At 34.0% G+C, this 22372-nt stretch overlaps 1 protein-coding gene across 2 annotated transcripts in view; it reads right to left on the reverse strand.

The window, feature by feature from the left end:
* LOC139812547 (uncharacterized) overlaps positions 1-22372 on the reverse strand; it is a 56440-nt gene that overhangs the window by 22964 nt on the left and 11104 nt on the right. The gene's annotated exons all lie outside the window — the stretch shown is intronic.

The following is a 22372-nucleotide window of genomic DNA, read 5'->3' on the forward strand; positions in this document are numbered from 1 at the left end:
TGTTTTTTAGTGATATGTAATAAATTAGTAATAATCGCCAAACCTTGCTATGATTATTTGAAATATTTACCAAATTATTTGAGTATATTCACTTAAAGATTGAGTTGAAACTATTTCACTAAAGCACTTGTGTTAGTAACTGTGGTCAGGATAGATATGATTATTACCGAATCTTTTTTTCAATGTAGAAATATGTTTCATATTAGAGGGGTACAGAGAGAAATTCAGTCAGTATAATTAACTCATAATATTAACAAGTCAAATATCAAATAAAAGCTCTAAATTTAAACAGTAATAAGTAAAACTTGACCGACATATGAATCCTAGAAAAAAAAATGCCATTAAATAGAGAGAATGCCATTTTCGGTCGAACCTTTGTAGTATATTTGATAATATTCTGTGTGAATATATATATATATATATATATATATATATATATATATATGTATACTTTTTTCTACTCATCAAATTGCACGCCGATGGTTTGTCAGTTTTAAAACACAGTTTTCATGTTGCACCAGTAAATTCACATAAATTAAATCTGCAATTAATTTAACCTTTTGATTCTAATAAGTAAACTTTGAAATTTAAACATTTAAAGTTTTCTTCGGATGTTTAGCAGATATAATTCAAATATTCAAGAAGTTTTGGAATGTACCCAATGTAATTTTACACCCCCAAAAAAATATTCTGTTGTTTAGTGGCTTCCGCTTGATTTTAGAGGATTTTCCTCTGAAATACGGTTTCAAGAAGATATTTTAAAATCTAGAGGAATATCCTCTAACCATGAGACACTTAAGATTGCAGTCCTCTTAATGCTAGAGGAATCTCCTCTTCTCACAAATCAAATAATAATCTTATTTATAGCATTTATAATAATACTTAAAAAAAAAACGAATATTCTTTATTCAATCTTATTAAGCATAACTTATATCCGATTATCATATGTTGACTGATTGTGAGAGAAAACTTCTTTCTGTGTCAAAGCATATAACATGAACGAGGTAAAAAAGTTTTTGATGGAAGCACATTTAGGCGACTACTGGCCCCCATTTGAGAGTGAGTATAATAAGAAAAATCTTATTCTAGTAATTTCTGTTTAAAGTTAAAAGCCAGATTTACAATGAGACGTAAATCGTAGTTGCATGATTAGGGCCAAAGCATATAGATAACATGGCGTAGCGATATATACAGTTATAGTCAGTAGACGTAAGTAACGCACAAGCTTTGGTGTATTAACAGTCAGGATACGTCAAAGCTTGTGTGTTACTTACGTCCACTGATTATGACTGTCGTATATCGCTACGCCATGTTATCTATATGCTTTGGCCCTAATCATGCAACTACGATTTACGTCTCATTGTAGATCTAGCTTTTAACTTTAAACAGAAACTACTAAAATAGGAAAAAATACTCACTCTCAAATGCGGGCCAGTAGTCGCCTAAATGTGCTTCCATCAAAAACTTGTTCATCTCGTTCATCCGTTCATAATAAAGAATACTATATAAATAGCACTACACTTCAATGTGCATACAATTCGCACGCAGCCACTGCAGGCTCGTCGACATCGTCTCGTGTAGTGGTGTACGCTGTACGCATCGCGTAGCTAATAAGACAATCGTTTTTTAACAAACGCGCGTGCCACTAATATCTTGCATATCCTCTTATTTTAAGAGGCTATTTGGATTATTATAGTAGAATTTGCTATAGAGGAATTTACTCTTGATTATAACTCACGCATTCACTCTTTTATAAAGTAATACGGCTTACTTAAAGAAAAATATGGTTCATATAAGATTTTTTGCTTAGAAGAAATGCTTAGAGGAATTCTTCACTTATGAGTATAGAATATTTTTTTAGGGTGTACTTTCTTCAGCTATGATTTTACAATGATCATAAAATCTAAAATTTTATCTCACGCCAATTTAAAATTGCAGAAGGATTAATAACACGGAAATAATTCTTTTAGACATTATTTCTTATCCAACTGCCACAAGATTACTCGAATGAACGTAATGGTAACTTCCTCGCTTTGCCTCATGGAATCATATTCTGCTTTATAGCCTTTATTTCAGGGCACGTCATTTTCTGGCAAGCTCGCTCATATTCCTTATTATTTCGCCTCCCGAGAGAGCATGTCCAAAGTATCTATTAAATCCCGTAGGTAGTTTGTGACACTGTGTCGACTAGTCGCATAAGCGACGCTTTATAAAGCGGCGCCGACAATCGGAAGTTGTAATTCCGTTGCACGAGTGAAGACGTAACATAGTTTTAACCTAGTATCGTAATAAGGACAATACTGTGCATGGAATTAACGACGTGTACCTATGAGTAGCGAGTCTGTCGTATTACATCTTACGTATTTCGAGCAAATGTCTTAACACATTTCAAGCAAACGTCTTAATCGATCAAACTGATTGCATACACAGAGAGAATTTTCCCTTAGAATTTATCCTGAAAAACATTGTGAGACAACATGTATTACAAAGAATTTTATGCGAGCTATTGATTAATATCTGTAGTATAATAAAAAATATTAATATCTATTACAAAATAAAATATAAAATGTTTAATTAATTTTATTAAAATATATAGTAAAATTTCAATAATTTTTAAAAAATTACCAATGTGCTTGGTAATTTTTATTACGTTGTAAAATGTGTTTTGTATGTTTCAAAAATTTCTATCGTTACGATAAAATTTGATTGGTTGCCAAGTTGTCTCACATTTGTAGTGAATTTAACAGTAAAATATAACGAAAAATTCTCTCCGTGTATAGCTATTGCAAACGGAAAAGTTATTACGCAGATATATTTTTGATTGATTAAAGTCATGATTTCGTTGCTCTCGGTGCGGAAATATTTGGCAAAAAAAGCAATAGCGATAAATCGTACGTAAAGTAGTATTTTCGGACAAGCGTAGTACGTAAACATGACATTTAATGCATTAGTCCATAATTGAGTTCAATTTGACGTATCAAGAATAGAATATTTGAAATAAATTAATCTCATAAAGCATTTTCAATGTTTTTTAGGATGACAATTCGGCTGGCCGGCGCGCGGCCTTGTTTGTTTGTTTTTCTGACGTATGTACAACGCGTCGTCACAGCCTTGCGTATACATTTATACAAGGTTGCGCCGCGCTATCATTCGTGCGTCAACAGTCAAACGAACAGATAGTGGCAAAGAGATATTATATCGTAAATTTTAATTTCGAGAGTGCCGTGCGATAGTCATATTTTGACAATTAGTTCATCCGCGATTACTCATGGCTTTGCGAATGTTGTGTGAGTGCAACAATCCCTGTCAACTGAGAGATGGAGCAGATCTAGAAAAGGCATCAGGCGGAGCAATCTCGCTTAAGGTGAGTATTTAAATATCTATATATTGTTTTTTTAAATTAACACATTTTCCTTTAACTGAATTGTTGTCATTTGAATAATTCAAAAAAATAAGGATTAAAGAAAAAAATTTTCGTTTAATAAAAATTTATGAATGTTATACTTAAGAAGGGAGAGAAAGAGAAAACTTTTTTTGGAAAATATAAAATTTTATTATTTTTTTTTTGTTAAATATATTCACTTGAAAAATGAATAAAAAATGTTATGCACACAATAATTTTTTTTTATATTAGCTATTTTGATCGTTATTGTAATTTGGCTGTTACGTTTATATGTTACAGTTTCATCGCAATTTGCGGCGTATAGATTACTCCGCTGTTGCGCATCGTATTGGTAAGTGATGAATTAATTTTATTTTAAAGTTATGAATTTTATTTCAAATAATAGATTCGTGAATATTGCGTCAGATGTACCTGAAAAGCTTATGAGAATATTATACAAATAAATATATAACATCTCACAGATCCATTACTTAAATTAAAATGAATAGGCTGGAACAAATTAGGATAAATATTTATGTCCTGTATCTGCAATTACTCATCAATTTGTCGCACGCGTACAGAGCTCATTTTATCGACGCGCCATTTATTGGCGTATTCTGTTGTCCTATAAAACAGAACGCTAATTACGAGATACATCAGCTACGTGACATTTAACAAATAATTCCGTAAATACAAATAAATATATAAGTAAGAATAAATAATATAAATAATAAGAAATTAAACGAGTAAAAAAATAGTAAATAAAAATAAATAGTTATTGAAAATAGGGAAAAAATGATTATACAGTTAATAAGTATGTTGTTTTATTTCTATACAGCCCTTCTATCCTCTTCTCAAATATTTTTTTTCCATACAGGATTAAATACTTATTATATTAATTGGAAAAGTGTAAAAAAGTAATATATACGGAAATTCTTTCAATATATGTCTTATAAGCTTAAACAAAAAAAAAACGATTTTGGTCATTCCAGATATTTTATCTAAGAACTACTAATTATTAATTATTGTTACTTATTTTTGTAAGGCGTCAATTTTATTCTAAACTTTTATAGTCTATTCATATTGTATTGATTGATAACTGAATTTGATCTCAGTTAAGATAATCTAAGGTGACGATAAATCGAATTAACTAGAAGCATTTGAAACCAACTTTAAAGCTTAGATCAAGCTAACAATAATATTTGATAAAAGTGAAGCAATCTAAAAAAATATAAAAAGATAAGATTACTTATATATATTTTTCTGGTGATTATCGTCAGGATGAAGTTAAATCGTGTATCAGTAGCGTATTGCCTTGAGGCTGTAGGAGAAAAGTGTTCTGTGAAAGAACGCAAAAGAGATTGAAATCTTCTGGAGAATTAGCAAAGGATGCCGTCGCAAAAGGGAAGATGTTCTTTAACAGAAAAATATAGAAAAATATAGAAAAATATGTCATCTCCTTGTTGGCAAAACGAGATATACGAGAAAATATTCCGTTCTGTACATTTTACTTGAAATAACCGCCATAACACTACACGGTATATATTTCGCACGGTATACACGAGGGAATACATTTAATACAAAAGGGAAGAGTTGAATGGAGAATCGCGAACATCTCTATTCAATTAATTAGCACGTGGAAGGATTAAGTCATCAGTTGCGAGAAACATCAAAATGCACTCTTAGGTCTCTTAGTTATGTGAACACGGAATATGCGTGCAATGTGCGCGGGATTCGTTACGACGTCTATGATGCAGCATTGCGGGGATCATTCAGCCAGTCAGCGGTACCAGAAAGAGGTTGACCTCAAGGCTTGTATTAGATTAGTACAAGTTAACTTGCCCCGAGAACGGAATCTAGTCTCGTCGCGCAACAGTTCCGTACGTTGTACGTTATCGTTCGCGATCTCTTTGTGCGCGGCAAACAGGGCAGGCTGGGGCTTTGAATACCGATTCTGCATGTGTTTGTCCAGGACTTCGTATCCCGCTGTTTACCGTGACCCAAATAGGCCAAATATCGGACATGGAGCGCTGTCCGGTTATTGTAAGCCAAATAATGCTTCACGGCCCGCGTTATACATCACTATCGTTTGCATATATCGGTATAAAATGCTATCTTATTTACATTTTGCACGGGGTTTAACGGAACCAATAATGCGATACAATTTTTTCTAAAATTTAGCGAATATATTCGATCGTTTCCAGAAAAATCATCAACGTTATTGCAACCTGGTATATTAATATCGTTCAAAAGATGTATTATATGCATTGCATAGCTGTTATCACATTTGACGAATGCTACGCGTAGAATGCCAGAGAATTTTCTGCAGATAATATGTATAACACAGTGATATAACATCATAATATAGAAAATATATATTTCTAAAAAATTTTTTTTTAAATAACGCGCATGCGATAAAGAAAATGACTAATTGATGATACATCAATTAGTCATTTTCTAATACCTATATAATTTTTTTTATGTTTTAACTTTGTACACTATACTAGAAGTCCTCGCATTCCTCTCTTCCATCCCTTGCGCGGTTACGGCAAATGCCCCGTTATTGTGCTGGATTGATCTGTCGCAGCTCGTAAAGCAATAGCACGCGTCCATTTTGTGACGATTCAAACGGCAGTCATTGCATGAAAAGCGGGATACATAAAGGATGCATTTTCAACCAATCTTGCTCCCTTTGTTTCCGTTGATTGGATCGCTTTTCCGCCACTCCGTCGCGAAAAGCCTTTTTCCGCCGCGAATTGGGCCACTGCGCCCCGCGTCCATCTCTCTCCGGGATGTGAAACGTATCGAGAGATAGTAGAAAGTTTAGTATAAATTTTTTAAGTGCTTAGATGTGTTGTGTGCCGGGCTCTGTGAGTCACGGTAGCGGATATCCTCCGCGTCGAAGAAATCGCCGCGCGGTATCGAAGACGCAACGTATCTGTGTACTATTGTGACATTCCCTTTCTCTGTTGAGCGAACAAGTCTGTTGGAGATAATCAACAAACTTATTTTCAGATTTCAAGTGCGATTATATTCTTGTATAACTCGTTCAACGGCAAAAAAAACTGATACTTGTGATTTTGGCGATTTCATTCGCAATTAACGATTTTCCTAATTGCAATCCCTACGTTATTATTAATTCTACTGATGGAAAACGTTGTTATTAAAAAAATAGAATGAGTTTAAAAAATTAGGATACTATATACGGGGATCCCTATAGGAGTTTAATTATTACCACGCAAACGTTGTCCTTTGTTTTAGAATAATTTAGATGCAGAAATTTTGCAGCGGCGAGAAGAACGGCGTAGGAAAACGCCGCACTTTCTCCTAGCCGCGGCGAACGATGCGGTACGAAAAGCAGTTTACTAAAGCGAGAACGCGAAGCGCCACGAGCTGCGCGCCGAGTTGATCCATCGTCCATGGCTGACGGAAAAGTGAAACACATTTCTAGCGCATGAATTCCCCCTCGTCTGCTTGTTCCTCCAGACGCAACGCGTCCCAAGTGCACACACAAGCCGCCTGTGGATTCGCGTTACTCAACTTCCTTCATTTACATGCTAATAGAACTGCCGGCGACTCGCGGATAGTTAAAGACTTCATTGTTGGGCGAAGGGGCTCGCGCGTAACTCGAGCGTGTAAATTTTGCTGCATTTCTTGCGTACGTACGCGCAGCGTGCTTTCTCGTGGTTTTTCGAGGATCGCGATAGGTAACTGACGCGCGTTTTCCGTGTTAGAAGTGGGTCACGTTATAATTTCGCGAACCTTAAGCCAGTTACCGCCAGGTCTGACAAATAGGATTACACGAGTTTTCCTTCGCTTCTTATGCGCCGCGAGCACTTTGCGTTTTGCATTTTGCAATAAAAAAATTTCGCGGTAGGTGATTGCGCCTTCAGCGTGTTTTTAGCAGCTATCTCGCTGCAGCAGTCGGCTTACACTGCAAATCCAAGTATAAGTATTATTTTTACACGCATAAACGTCTAAAAATGACAAATTTGGCTGAAGCTTTCTTACATGTTTCTTGCGTGTTAAATTACGTCATTTAACATGTCTAATTGCATTAAATTAAAAGTTGATACGTTTAATTGTGAAAATGAAGTGATTTAAAACGGCAAGAAATGTGTAAGAAGAGCCTCAGCGAAAATAACACGTGGATTTGCAGTGTATGAAGGTATAATATCTTTCTGCGCAAGAGCGCGATGAATATAAACGTTATGGAGACAGTAAAATTTCAAGAGCTACGAATTTCGCGATTTGCAAAAAAGCTGCAAAGTGCAGAAATTGAAAAGAATCGTAAAAAAGTCATTTCGGAAAGTTCTGCTCTTAATGATATTTGATGCAACTTCAAGAAACATTAAATTTTATTCATCTCTATATACGCACGACAATGCCGCACTTTGCGACTTTGAACAAAGGCTGTAGCTTTTATAGAAAATTTCAAACTCGCGACGAATTTACTATACGCAAGAGAAGCTGTTAAAAATATGTTAATTTTAACTGCTTCATTAAAATACAGTAATTGAAGTTATTAATAAATTACGTACGAAATTACGGAAGATATGCTACAAATAATAAATAATACAATACTGAATACTGTAGGTACTAAAAAAATAATTTATAAAAGACAGATATTTCATATTTATTTATGATCTACGAATTAACTGCAATTAAGTACACAATTAAGTGCACAATTATGCGCTGTAATAATCTTTTTTTCCTCTTTCTTTTTAATTTTAACACGACAAGACCGATATTTGTTCTGACTTCGATCTTGTCTTTCTCATGGCGAAGAAAACCGTACTGGAGGTTCGTGTACGCTGTCTCTTCCCGGTAAATTTACATTCCCGTACCGGGGGGGTGTTTGACCGGGCGTCTCTTAGAAAAAAACCATCTCGGTCTCGAGTATGGATGGCGGGTCAGCGGAGCGTGACCACCTGTTCCCCCTTGGTGTTTTATTGTTGACCGTAGCTGGCTCTTCGTGTTTCACGATGTTTCGCCGGATACGGTGCACACGGTTGTACGCTCCACTAACTGCAACGTCCGTCGCGACGACGTCTTCGCGCTTCGTGACCGCGGAGTGGGTACACTAGGGCGAAGGAAAACCAGTTCGGTGCCAACGATGCTAACGGTTTTTTTTTTTGCAATTAATATTTGCGAGGTATGTAGCATGCGAGATAAAGACCCCTCGGATGTCTCGAGAAGTGCACGAGAGTACTTGCTTCCTGGCATTAATTCTAGCTGCTTCATTAAAGTACAATAATTTAAACAAAACTCTATTAAACAAAGTTATGGAAGATATTTTAACGCAAGTAATAAGTAATACAACTGCGTACTGTAAGTACTAAAACTTAATTACCGGAAGACATAATTCTCACATTTATTTATTATTAATTAACTGTAATTATAAGTATACAGTATTTTAATCGTCAAAATTACTGTATATATAATATATATTTGATGCTACAGTGATTATATTCGCTTTCATCGGAAAATTCATGTTTGCTACAAAACAATTTAGTGTTAGTGCTGGTAACAAATAATATCGGCATAGATATCTATTTAATTAAATGTTGTGTATGCAATATATCAAACATAAATAAATAATTTATTTTAAATATTGCATAGGTCAAATTTAAATCAATTATTCCGTTATTTATTTCACTTCTATAAAATACCGACTTGTAGAACGAAAAAAATTTATTGAAAATTATTACTTGAAAATGGTGTACCTTTTACATTTACCTCTTAATTATAATTACGAAAATATACTCTAAAAGATATTATATCCAATGTTGCCAAGAATGAGTTTTCCCAAAACCTTGCTTGCGATTGGTACATCGCGAGAAACTTTTGATGGGGAAAAGCAGACAAAGCAGGCGCGTGTTTAATATCGTATAAAATTACACGCTTCGCAACGTTCGATTTGCAAGCGCGATCCGCGTTAAAGCAGAGAGTGTAACCTATATAAAAATTTAATTCATTTTATATACAATCAGCTGTCAAGATATTGTTAGTATTAACCTTCACATATTAACTTAATTATCTATTTCGTTACTTTCGGTAGTTATATTTCCGATTGCTATATTTTAATATCATTCTGTATCATAGAATATCAATGAGAGACTGGATATAATATTATAATAGAGGGAAAGAAAACTACTATAAGCAAATTGTATAGTGTGAAGATTATAATTTGACTCGATCTTCTTATGAGTTTTGCTCAAATATAAATAATTCAAGTTAATTAAAAGAAATCTTAAAGGAAGTGTGCACGCATTTTCATTTCCGAGACTTTAATAATTGTTCTAGAATTTTAATATAATTATTTTCTGGAGTAGTTTGCCGTATATAAGGCGGAAAAAAATTGTTGATTATTTTAATTCTATAAAGAAAGGCTATTTGAAAAAATGTATTTATATATATCTCGTTTATTATATAAAATCGCATACAAACTGAAAATCGTGAAATAAACACGAGACTGAGGTGTAGAATTTTTAATTTTACATCGTACAATTCAATTACAATTTCGGGATAAAATATTTTTCTCATAATCCAATTACAAAAAAAAACTGATGAGCAACGTAAGATAGAAAAATGTATGATTTGCTAATTAATGCATAGATATTATTCTGTTATTTTAAACAATATATGTGTCGTATATCGATTAATACGACACCGAGACAATTCAGTGGCAGTTTGAGTCAACGCCGGATCGTTCTGTTTATGCCGGGATTACGATGAATTTAACGTAACGGAACGCGACGGACGCGAAGTAACGTAACGTGAACTTAAGAAATTACGATCGCCGTAACGTGAAGCAGCGTGAATTTCTAACCTTCTATTCACACCAAGCTGTCAAATCATTTCTGAAATGCACGCTGCTTCACGTTACGGCGATCGTAATTTCTTAAGTTCACGTTACGTTTGTTCGCGTCCGTCGCGTCCCGTTACGTTAAATTCATCGATGCGCTACGTGATGCATCAGTGAAACAGAAGCACGCGGCGGGAGTGGCCCGGTAAGTGTTGTCAATCGAATTCAACGTGATGCAACGTGAATGTCGACCGATGACGGAATGACACTCCGATATCGATTCGCTCGTTCACGGTCGGCCTCCATTGTTTCGCCGTGCGCGCCCGCGTTTGTGCTCCCAGTCGCGACGAATTTACATTAATAGGCGATTATGCGTGCGCCGTATTTTATGAATATGGTTATGCGGAAACATTTGATCGATTCATCCGCAGACGCGCTTTGAAATTGTAAGTGTTACACAAGCTGAAAAAAATTGAACACAGATGCTGCTTAATAGTTCTCCTTATAATAATAATATAAATGATTAATGTGTCAAGGATAAGAGAATCTCGATCGTATTTATAAAGGATATTACTTAATCAATCTTTGTAAAATAATTTTGATGCGTGCTCGTTAATAGATCGGATAATATATTAATGAAAATTAAATATAATTTTAAATTTGGTAATAAATATTTAATTCAACATTACTTGATCAGCTGTAAAAAAATAATCAATATCTTTCAGTAGAAAATATTTTTACATTTTTTTCACAATTATATATCTTTCTTTTGTTAATAAAAATATTTTTATTTTTTTAAACAAATAATTAAGTTTTATCGTATTTGCGAAGTATTTTGTCGTGCTTTTTATTAGATTTCCGTCTTTAAATCTTCCAAGTTTGAGGCAAAGAAACTTTTTCATTAAACACTGAAAGAACTTTCCTCCGATTGGAAGCAATACCAAATACCGAATGCTTTCTATCGACCGTACTTTAGGCAGAGGAAACGGCAGTCGTGATATTTTCCGGTTCGTTTGGTAACGCCACTAGGGAAACACATTACGTCACTCTAAAACGTTGTAATAATTATCTTCTTTATTGGCTGAAACCTGAAACGTCGAAGAAGCGCGCCCACCGCCTTCGCATCGACTGCCGTGGCGCATCACTGTTTCCGTTCAAACTACTAAATCCATGTTAAAGTTAGCCGAGCCGCAACGCTCGATTGCAAGTACAAGTGGCCGGTTAACTGCTCCAAAAAAGTTTCTGATCGAGCACCGCGTTTAAACGGGTGTTCTAAACTTATGAAAAAGTCTATCGCGATGCCCCGCTTTTTATCGAGCCAAACCACTTGTACGTAGTTCAAGAAACGCCTTATGAGTGCAGCATTTCCGTCGAATAAAGTCGCATTCGAGAAATCGGCAGCTGCATTACCAATGTATCAAATTTTGCTAACTTTAAATAATGAGATTAATACAAAAATATTAATAATATTTGTAAATAAATCTCCTCGATTAGTCAAAATATATTGGTTGAAGTACAGCTTAAAAGCGGAAAAGTAAAAAGCGAAATCGCATTTTCCACGAATCATATCCATATTAAGCGCAACACTATCCGAATAATTGGATTTAGCGCGAAAGGTAATTAATCCTTTATAGGTTCTATATGGAATAATAGTTTCATTGCATGCGACCAATCGCAAATAGCTGTTCCAATTGCGGCCTTAAGCATCCATGCGAAATATTCATTGCTGAATTATGATTAAAGATACATTCATGGTCGTGATAGATGTTATCGCGTTATCAGATAATTACTGATATCGCGGGAACGTATCAGCACCGCGCACGTAGCCTGATTTGCTCCGAATGATATCTTGGCTGTTCCATTTCTTTCTTTTTTTTTGTATTATCGTCCTGTTTATACGGTGCTTTTGTTGCCGAGAACTTTAAGCGGATTGAATCATTTCGTAGGCCCATCACGCCACGATGAGTCTTGCATCAACGGTGGCATCGTGCGTATAGATACGAGTATGAGTAACCAGTGCGAATACGAGTGCTCAATTATCCAATAACAAGTCACGGCCTTGTCTTGCGTTGCCGAACAATGACGTCCCATTACGCTCTCTTAGTTTGTTTGCTGTCGGTTGGATACTGTGTCGCGCGAGAATGTTTGCTTCAAACACGTTGGAGAAATACACAAAATCTTTTATGCAAATCACGTATACATTAGACGCTGAATGTATCTCAGTTCCGTATATAAATGTCCGCTCGTATCGTCTCTAACGATAAGATAGGAATTGAAACTGATATGGACATGTTTAGATATAAAACTTACGATTTTGTACACACATTGAATAAACACGTATCTATATTTATTTATGATAATATAAATACTACAGCTACATTTTCTTATAACACACATGACCCGTAACGTTATTTCAATTTTAATCCCGTCGCGATATATCATCTGAGGAAAAACCAATAAAAGAGAAAATTACGTATTTCAGATATATATGTTCGCATAATACACTTACATAGCTTTAAAAATTCAAATATTAAAAACTTGAGAGAGGGACTTCAAATATGTATATTCAAGTACCTAACTTTAAAAAGTCGGATTTTAAACGTTTGAAGCGTTAACATGAGAAATTGAGCATTTGAGAAGAATAATCTTCAAACTAAACTTGCTAGAATTTTATGTCTAATTTCAAGTTTAATTATATATAAAGATAATTTTTATATCTTTTATATTTTCAAAGAATATAAATTACATAAAATTAATGTATATTTTATCTTTATTATTTTATATTTATTATTATAGTATAAAAAGTTGTCAGACATGAAAAAAAAACATTAAAAAGTTAAATATCCATAATATATATAAAATTTGCACTATTATATATTATTTCTAACTTTAAAAAACGAAAGATTTTAGTTTCGCCAATCTATTAGTACTGAATGTACTCGTGCATCTCTTTCTCTGCCACCGTCTCTTTCGCTTCTCTCGTGCCGGTGCTAATTAGAAGTGCTACGGCGTAATACGATCTCCCATAAGGCCGGCTCATTGTGTCACAGGCGAGTAACGTCACTCGCGTCGCGCGAAAGCAAATTGCAAAATAGCGATGGGGACCGCGAATTACCGTCACGAGGAGGGCATTGTTCGCCCGAGGCCGGCATAACGACGTTTCTCCCGTGGAAAATGTTCCCAGGATGTTTCCGCAGGCATGAATCGGGTGATTAATCGCGACGTGTCTCGTCATTGTCACTAGGTACCCTTTGTTTGATAATGCATGACATTCGTGTTTATTGCCTCATCGGCAACCTCTACCCGCTGGATACGTAAAAGGCAATTGGCAATTATAAATTGTTGAACAAGATTGTTAGAGTCAACGTCGTAAATCACGGTAAAGTCTATTTTTAGAGGAAATATTTAAGCACTTATTGTTAGTGGAATATTGAACACTATGTTTAAAAATAAATAAAACAAATTACCGATTAATATTTGTTTTAATATAATTGATAAACTGTAACATTAATCAAATTATCAAATTACTTTGTTACAAAGAACGAGACATTGACAATTAAAAAATTGTCCGCTTATTGAGATTAATATTAATATAAAGAAATAACTTATTTTATCTGTTTAGTTTTCGAAATTATTTTGCAATTATGTTCTATACAAGAATCACATGCGTATTTCCTCTTTAATCAGTTTTAAGTTTGTTTTTTATATAAAGTGGCGTTAAAGACATAAACAATTCCTTTACAGTTGTGCTATGTTAGTGACACAAAGGAAAGTGTGGCATAGTCGACGAGCACGCAATCCGCAAGTCTGTCCGGAAGCGGAGTTTCGTTTTTGCGAAGTAGTGAAAGTTGGATTAATCGCAACACACAGTGGCTATACAGCGCAATAAAAATCCGTAGGTACATAGTTTCATTGAAGCTTTATTAATAGTTTGCGAGTATTACGTACCCGTCACAATGCTAATGTTTGCCTCGTCGATTAATTAAGGTTCATCGTACAGCCGCAGGCGCAATTTATTGTTTCCGCATAAAAGTCCATTAAAATTAAATGCACACGTCATATCCATTAAGCCCATAATATATACATATAAATTTATATATGCAGGTAATATAAAAAATAATCGAATATAAAAAAATATATATCTATTAAACACACATATAAAAATCATAACTAAATAATATTTATAAATATTATATATTTTCAATCTTTATTCTTTAAATAACATTAAATTTTTTTATTAAATTCCGGACTGAAAAAAACAATCTCTTTTTATTTTATGGAATGTTTTTTATTTAACATGTGACATAATAACGTTTATCGAATAACAGATATCTTTTTTTATAACGGCGATTTTTTAAATTTATTTGTACAAAAAATAACATATACGAAAAGACTATATAGGGTGTATAGAATAAAAATTGCGCGCGTTTTTATCTAAAATATTATGCAATACTATATATTTCTATAATGTCAAGACCAATAAATTACACAATATATTTTTCATTTAATTTTATATAAAATAATTTTTATTTTTATTTGCATTTATATTTATATAGAAATAAACAAATGCAAATTGTGTGTAAAGATTATTTTAAATTAAATGCTAACTCTCCTGAAAAAAATTTAGCAAGAGGTACTATTGAATAAAATATTGTAACAATAACATCTATATAACAGTCCATCCTTCATTACCATTCCAAGAATACGTCCGCCGTGTAGATAAATGTTATAACGTAATATTATCGCTCCGTAATGAGAGAGAAGAGAGTACGCTGACACTGAAATAATATTTTACTCCGGGTTAAGACAACAGACAGAGAGCAACGGTGGAGCTGATAGCAGCCACGGTTCTCTGAAAGGTAAACCTTGGTTTCCTTTACCCTGAAATACAGCTCATCGTTGAAATTCATCGCGTGTATACATGTCGGAACGTCACTGCGCTGCTGTAAAAATAGTATAAAAATTCATCTCTCCGTTTGCAGACGTACATCATAATTATTAACCATGTTTGATGCATTTACATTTATACGGCGAATCTGAAAGAAAAAAATTAAACCAACTCGAACCTTTCTCACATTCGCAAACAGATGCAAATAAAGCGGAAGGAGTTTAAATTTAAAAAATGGAAGAATTTGTACGAGCACAATTATTTTTTAGGAGCAATTACAGGTCGTCATTACAGCCACCGTAATTACACCCGTTGCTGATATTCTTTTCATATCAGTGCGCTGCAATCATGTCTTATTTTTTTGCAAACTAAATATTAGCTTTATAATTTGTTCGGTATAGTCGCGTATATAACTGCATTCTAGAATCAAGCTTTCAAAAGACTAATGTCAATTTTTCCACATGCGACGAACAAAGGGAATACATAAACACACGGTACGTATATTGCGATATTATTTCTGATTAAAAACGTAAACACTTCGTTCAATGTTTAAACCTTATTTCTACTCTATATGCTCACTTTTACCAAAAGACCTTGTTTAAACGAAAATATCATATTGATACGTAAACACATGATATATATACATATTGTTATGTTATTTCTCGTTAAAAATATCAATTCTTTATTTAATCCTTCAATTATCGCTTAAACATTTCTTGCAATGCTTACTTTTACCAAAATATCTTGGTTAAACAAAAATATCGTATTGATACGTAAACACATAATACATATATACATACATGTTGCGATGTTATTTTTCGTTAAATAATAAATCTTTTATTCACCCCCTTCGATCGTCGTCTTAAACGTTTCTTTTGCAATGCTCACTTGTATTAAGATGCCTCGATCGGTTTAACATTTCGTATCGATAAAAATCGCGATTGATTGTGGCGTTTGAAGGAAACTTATAAAAAAGCTGAAATAGATTATTCTTACTGTAAAAATACGAGTGTTTTTTTACATTAATAAACGAAAAAAGCGATGCTGCAGAGAATTATTTCAATCACGTTAATGGAAGTTCCTTAAACGGAACGATAATAGCAACGATGGCGTACATCTCCGGTTTACTCCGATGAACCGCAAAACATTTCGTCGTCACGAGATATCGAATGGCAGTAGAGCTTCGATGTCTCGGCGAAACCGATATTCCGACGCGATTTCATTTCTGTCTCCGCATTGAAATTAAGCCAAACAATTATAATGACAAAAGCAATAATAATACGGCGGTACTGATGATGCAATTAGGAATTAACGGAATCTCGACGCTGTCAATCGTGATTTCTTTCTACGAAACGTGAGACACAATCAATACATGGACATAATGGAAACTATTTTTGTGATCTTATAGTTTTCAGAAATAAACACGTTTATAATATTTTTTTGACTTGATAATATATTAAACATTTAAGGGCTGCGATATATAAAACCAAAAATATAAAAAGTACTCTTATCAAATTTCAATAGTACAAACCATTTAAAATTCTCAAAAAAAATAAATTGCGTACAATTTTTCTACAAAGTTGTAATAAATACGCTCCTTCGTTTCTCCTCTATAAACTATGTTTGCTAACAAAATGTTTAGAATCCAATATGATTGTTATTTGTTATCATAACAATGTTAGTAAAACATAAATGTATTGATAAAATTACATGTCATTAGAAATAAGTGATCAAAATACAATTTGTTAAAAAAATTAATTTATATGCATAGAAAAATATTTTTCTATGGCACATATTTTTATTTTTAATTAAAAAATTAAGCTTTATACAATTAACTGTAATTTTAATGCTAGCGATGGTTATAAGGTTAAATAATATTCATCCATGATACTTAACATATTACCGTATGTATTACTAATTAATAGCGGTTTATAGCAAATAATATTATTTAATATCTGAAGTTTTTAGAAAAAATTGTGTTAATTGCATTAACGTGTTACGGGCACTGAGCTATTTCGCGATTGTAGAACAACCGTTTAATTTCAATACTTTTGATTTAGCTATATAGCCACCGCCTCGCGACGGCGAGTACCAAATTGGCGCCCTAATAAGAGGATTATCTGGCGACGTTATTGTGTTAATCTGCGAGCGAGATAGCCGTCCACTTCAATGTGCTTGATTTAATGCGTCGCGCGCGCGCATATATTCACGTGACAAATCACGGCGGAATCTTTCGAATAGTACGGTACTAATATAGAGAATTGCCGGACGTGGTTGACGTGCGATTGAAAATAGACGCTTCCGGCTTCTCCTTAACACGTACCGGCCATAACACGTAATGTGTGCCACGGCGACTTGCTGCGAGTCACTTTCAAATCGAACCGCAGCTCGGAAATCGAACACGGACGGACAAGTCCGCCGAGTAATACCAGTCATCCGTTTTCTCACATGCTTCGTTTCGATACACACTGTACATAAACTTAATGAAATTCCGGAATTAAAAATAAACTTACTTGACATGGAAAGGCTTTATAGTTTTATGTATACGTTGACAAACATTTGAAATCGATATTTTAATCACTCAGGTGAAATATGTAATTAAATAATTCGATAAGTAGACCTTGACAAATTAATTATATATGTAGTCGTACACGCACATATTAAATAAGCATCAATAGAGAATTAGGTTGCTGAAATTCTCTTTTTTCCATGTTAGCTCTAGAAAATCGTGCTATTTCATTTGCAATGGTTGCCATCAGATACGTCGATCAAGATCGACGAAGTCCTTGCGGAGTTCGCCGAATAATCTAATCAGCAACGTGTGACTTAAAGCAATTTATGGTATTGGCTTATCTTATCATGGCAGTTCTGACGTTCGCTCCCGAGTAGCGAAATCTCGTAAAGTGCAATGTAGCAGCCGTGTAAGTCGTAGGTGCAACGATCTTCAAGATAACTCAGACCCCCTCAATAAATCGGCGACGTTAGAAGTAAACGTTTCCCCAGTGGAACATTTGCTACTTTTTTTCTTTTAACGTATCCCTTAAGAGCAACATTTATCCGATTAAAAATATCGAATGGTAATTCGATCGTAAAAATGTAAATAAATAACTGTCCTGTATTGTGTGTTACTTCCATATATGAAATTAAAAGAAAGTTACATAAAGGGAAAAATTCATGCATCGAGAAGAATTCAATACAGAATCACGTGGTATAACAATTTCGCGGAATAAAATGTCGCTACTTTCTTCTCAATAAGTTGTAATCGGGGATTTTCAATAAGCTGTATGTCGTGTACTGTACCGGGGAAACTTGGTATTGATACTCTTTCCTGCGAAAGTGTATCTGAAAGAGCTATAAAATCCAGTGTAGGTTCGAGAGGTTTCAAAAAAGTCGCCGGAAATAAGCTTCTACGAAGAAAAGGTCCCCGTCACACAACCCGCGTGTAGGTACATGTTGCAATTAACCCGAGAGAAAAAAAAGGCACGTAGGAATATTTCCAACCACTTTTTCGAGAAACAGTAGAAGAAAATTAAAGAAGAGAGGATGAATTATTCCGCGAAATTGTTATACCACGTGATTCTGTATTGAATTCTTCTCGATGAATTTTTCCCTTTATGTAACTTTCTTTTAATTTCATATATGGAAGTAACACACAATACAGGACAGTTATTTATTTACATTTTTACGATCGAATTACCATTCGATATTTTTAATCGGATAAATGTTGCTCTTAAGGGATACGTTAAAAGAAAAAAAGTAGCAAATGTTCCACTGGGGAAACGTTTACTTCTAACTGATAATTATAATTTAGTCAACATTATAATTTTTCATAGCAAAATGTTTCTCAAGCAAGTGTCAATTATCCATTAAAACAGCATTATTAAAGATGATAAAGTAACAATAATTGATATTTTTGTTAAGGGTAATTATATTAAAAATATTCTTTATTTATAAAACATTAATATTATTATATGTATGTTGTATATAAAAATAACTTTATCCAATATCCAATATCAAGGAAAATGTTGGAGATTATTTTTACAAACAAGTTTTCAAATAAGAATATTCGCTGCTTTTCCTCGTCGAAGAAGGGACACGCTTATTTCAGCTTTAAATAAAATATGCTTCACAATTTTCGAGGAAGGTTGGATCGTCAACATTCCCCAAAGGCAGTGCAACTCCCATCAATATTGCAAACAAAGAGGAGAAAATCTCATTTAGGAAAATTGAAGAATCGCACCTTCCACTTTAGTTGCGCAACTGCAATTATACACAGGACATTTTTAATTAACCGGTGATGAAGAACGCGTCAAATGCAGAAATCTCTTAACGAGACGAGAAACAATTCTGAAGACATTCTGCGCGATCTCATCGCTCTGCCATTAGAGAAAATTTTTCGTTAAGTTAAAAGTGACATCCTTAAACGAGGAAATCCGAGAAACAACTCGCGTAACTTTGTTTAGAGCTGCTTTGCAAATGCGATTATATGCACACGAGAAAATTTAATTAACGCAAACAAAATAGCATTACATTATAACGTAAACTCGCCGGCACAAAGTGGAATACGTATAGTGAATGTCGTATGAGAGAACTCACGTTTTCTGTTTTTCTTCTTCACATAATTTTTTTTATTAATAAATTCCCGATATCGGCGATTTAGCAAAATCAATAGTAAGATATAGGACGAAGAAGAGCACACATCTGTATGTTCATAAATATACGTCAAATGTATATAAAAGATATTTTTCATAATATAGACTTTTGTGTATAACACAAATAAATAATGATAACGAGATAAACTATCCCGCTTTTACATGATGTAAAAGAGAAGAATTTTATATAAGAAGGAAGATGCGCAATCTGATTTCTCATGCAATCTTCTGTGGAAATTGCACTATAGAAAATTCCTCTTTTGAATATCAGGCAAAAATGCAGCACTACCTCGTTGCATAAGATATAAAGAAATTCCGCTCTCTACATATACATTATGCATACGAGAGATTCTCGATACCTTTACTTTTTAATTCTTCAATACTTTAATCATTTAAATTCGATCTCTTCAACAAAAGAGAAGAATATGTCGATGTAAAATATCGTGTATATTACTTGCTAATCATCCTACATTGCAAGCAGCTATATCGTATTTAACGTATTTTAGATTAAAAATTTTTTTTTAATAATATCAATTTTTTAATACGTAAATATAAAAAATACATAAATATGTACATACATATTATAAATACATACGTACATGCGACATTTTCCATGAATTAAAGGAGACTGTCTCGTCCTAGAATTATTTTTATACACAACAGAAATATCTACTTCGCTGAACTATGAATCATAAAAGTTAAAGGTTCATAGGATATTACGAACATAATGGAACAGGTGTTGCGATATAGAAACTATTGTTAAAGATACAATTTGCCTCCCACATTTTTCCCCGATATCTCACTTAGCCTTTCGGTCGAGTGTCGTTCGTCTCATGGCAAAAAAATACTACACAAAGATCCTTTTATTATCCTTTTTTAAGAAAGAAAAATCCATTACGCTTTATATTCGTGCACAAAAATACACCTATACCAAATAATAGTAAATCGAATTAAACATGTTTCGGAGAATTCATACACCGCACGAATATTCAACTTTATTTAAATTAAAAATAATAAAACAAATTTATATATTACTTATAAATATCAATTATAATTAGTATTCTACTTAAAACAATATGAAGACAAATTTTAATCAATTAATCCTGTATTGAGTTAAAATTTATATTACTTATTGTTAATGTTATATAGCCATAATAGCTTTCCAATTGAAGCTAAAGAAAAAAGAAAAAGCTCATATCTAATATTTTATTTGTTTCAGATTAAATTAATTCTTATTTTAAACGCATTTAAATTCCCTTCGGGGAATATCGATTCAATTATATATAAATTTTTGTTTATCTCCGTAATATCTCCGCATATTACGGGCAAACGAGAAAAGAGACGTAAGTGTGATCACGGCGCAAAGACTCCCACGGCATATTTCGTAACGCGAGCGCTATGCAAAATTCTCTTTGACCGCGTAGCGTGCAATAAAAAGCTCCGCTAAATGAACAATTTGAACGCGCCGGTCGCGGGTGCACCCATGGAGAATGGGAGTATAGGCGCGCCGCGCCGTTCGTAGGTATGTTATATTTGCGGGTGGAAATAAAACACACGGAGAGACTACGGTTCGCACACAGACTCGGCTGGCTTCGCCAGTCACTTGACCTGACATTTAATGCCATTACACAAGTCGCGGCTACTCGTTACTCTTTATCCGCTCGGCGCAGATGCCTATTTACCGAGATGACGGTGTAAATGGAAGAAAACAAGGCCTGATATACACGTATACATATATATACGTATCGTTAAACGAGAAACATAATGACGATCGCGCGCTGACTTATTCCAAAGGTTGCGACTTTCTTGCATTCCCTCGGTACGCAAGGGCGATCTATTTTATCGCTCACACGTATGTATGCGCATATCGATTCATCGCCTCGATTAACACCTCGCTCATGAATAGTAAAAAAAAACCGTGATGTATTACGGAGAACGAATATATACATTGGTATGCATTTGGAACAGATAGACTTTTGCATATCACATACTTACCGTAAAACGTACACGCCTTACAATTCGATTCTAGATTATTTGAGATAAAAAGGATGCAATTATATCCCTCGATTTGCATGAGATAGATTATAAGCGACACAAAATAAATAAATTAGAAAATATCGTGAAATTATTTATTCATCTAACCATTTTTTTTAGCAAATTGAATAAATTGGATAAAAAAAGTGGAGAAATAAGTAAGATGCCATCAATTTCGTTAAAAAAATATACGTTGTAATATGTACATATAATATAAAATATAAAACAGATATAAAACATAAAATAAGTAAACCGGCGCGATAAATAAATCATCAGTATGCGGAAATAACAATAAGCGCGTTGTTGTTCTTCTCATGTCTTCTGCAATCATAACTCATGGGATCTTTTATGAATCACAATAGGGTCTTACGCCCTCAGAGGGACAGATCAATGATCGGCACACACGAGATCACATTTCGTCGCTCTCGCGAAGACGCCTTGTCGCAATAAATAACGTTTATGCTAATATACCCCCGCTGTAAAACGATCGCTCTTCGTAGCCCGTTATAAATGCAAATTTCGTTCGTCGGTCCGTTATCATTTTATTACGAAAGCAAACGCTCATTACGCCTGTTAAGTGACGCGTAACCGGAGTGCCATTAGCGGAG

Source organism: Temnothorax longispinosus, chromosome 5 (assembly GCF_030848805.1).
Source record: "Temnothorax longispinosus isolate EJ_2023e chromosome 5, Tlon_JGU_v1, whole genome shotgun sequence".
Classification (NCBI taxonomy): Eukaryota; Metazoa; Arthropoda; class Insecta; order Hymenoptera; family Formicidae; genus Temnothorax; species Temnothorax longispinosus.